The sequence below is a fragment of the Dermacentor andersoni genome, chromosome 11 (assembly GCF_023375885.2).
Source record: "Dermacentor andersoni chromosome 11, qqDerAnde1_hic_scaffold, whole genome shotgun sequence".
Taxonomy (NCBI): domain Eukaryota; kingdom Metazoa; phylum Arthropoda; class Arachnida; order Ixodida; family Ixodidae; genus Dermacentor; species Dermacentor andersoni.
This window is the reverse complement of record NC_092824.1, coordinates 50,582,244-50,583,401: the sequence shown is the minus strand read 5'-3', so window position 1 is coordinate 50,583,401 and position 1,158 is coordinate 50,582,244. Positions and strand designations below refer to the sequence as shown.

Here is a 1,158-nt window from a genome sequence, read left to right as displayed (position 1 = left end):
ACTTAGTCAATAAGGGAAAGAATCCGCGCCGTTACAACACTCGGGCACACTTTGTGTCAAACTGAAACAACGAAAAACTATGTTGTTAGCTGCACTGTGATTCTGCTGTCATCGCCCCTTATCACTTATGTTGAGCGCACCTTTCTACTGTTTTCCCGAAACCTTGCAGAGCCGTAGAACTTGAAGCGGGTAAAGGTTCTAAAGCTTGGTTTCTCAGAAAACTTAAGATGGCTTACAGCTTCACGAGAGCAATATGTCCGTTATTTCGACAAGAAATTGCACGTCTGTCAGAACGATAAGCAACCTGGCTCGAAGTCCACCTTATACCATGTGGTGCTCTCGTGTCGCCTTGCCCTGTAATCGATGAATTTTTTTTCCTTCCCCACAAATTTTGGGATCGGCGGAATAGAATATTCAGCTGATAGCGCTGTGTCACGTATTCAGAGAGCTGACCCCTAAAAGCGGTGATGCCTCCGACTCAAAAATAGGTTTTCAGTACAGTCTAATATGAGCTTACGGGGAACGCCGGTAAAAAAAAACCTTACTGGAAATAAGAACAAAGTATTGCACAGATAACGTGGTTACATCGTGATACAGAGTTCTTGAATCTAAATTTTCGCAATAGAAAAGATTTTAAGGAGGCCGAAAACTCCCTATGTACGGTTTTACTATATTTTGACACTTTACAAAAAGAATTCAGAAGGACATGCATTAGGGCACGAAAATTCGGAACTGTGGTGAGACTCACCTACTCGCTACACCGTGTGTATAACAGCATTCAAATGGCTCGATATCTCGGTCGCCGCTGAAGAGTGAATTAATGAATGATACAACAGCTGAAAGCACCTGCTGCAGGTTTCTCCTCCCACCAACAGCTGAATGCAATCCCTTCAAATCTCAAGCGAAAGGACTGTATTGATGACCAGTTGGTGCGGTTTTCGGCGTGGAAAGAGCGCGTGGTCGCTTACAATTAAAGGCATCTGTGGCGTATTCTTTTGACGTGAAACGTGTTTCAGTTCGATCAGCGCAGGGGAAGGGGGGCGGGGGGGGGGGGGGGTTCACCCGTTAAGTCCACGTGTAATGAAAAACGCGTAATACTGTTACAGCATATGTCGTTTTAACCGTACTACACCGACGCACTTGGCTTTGGCATGGTTT

At 45.1% G+C, this 1,158-nt stretch overlaps 1 long non-coding RNA gene across 1 annotated transcript in view; it reads right to left on the bottom strand.

Annotated features, from left to right (window-relative positions):
* The window catches only part of LOC129381355 (uncharacterized), an 8,347-nt gene extending 7,489 nt beyond the window's left edge, over nucleotides 1-858 (bottom strand). Inside the window, exon 1 of the long non-coding RNA XR_008609551.2 lies at nucleotides 749-858. This is a non-coding gene — a long non-coding RNA (uncharacterized lncRNA). The remainder of the gene's footprint in view (nucleotides 1-748) is intronic.
* Nucleotides 859-1,158: the final 300 nt, after the last annotated feature.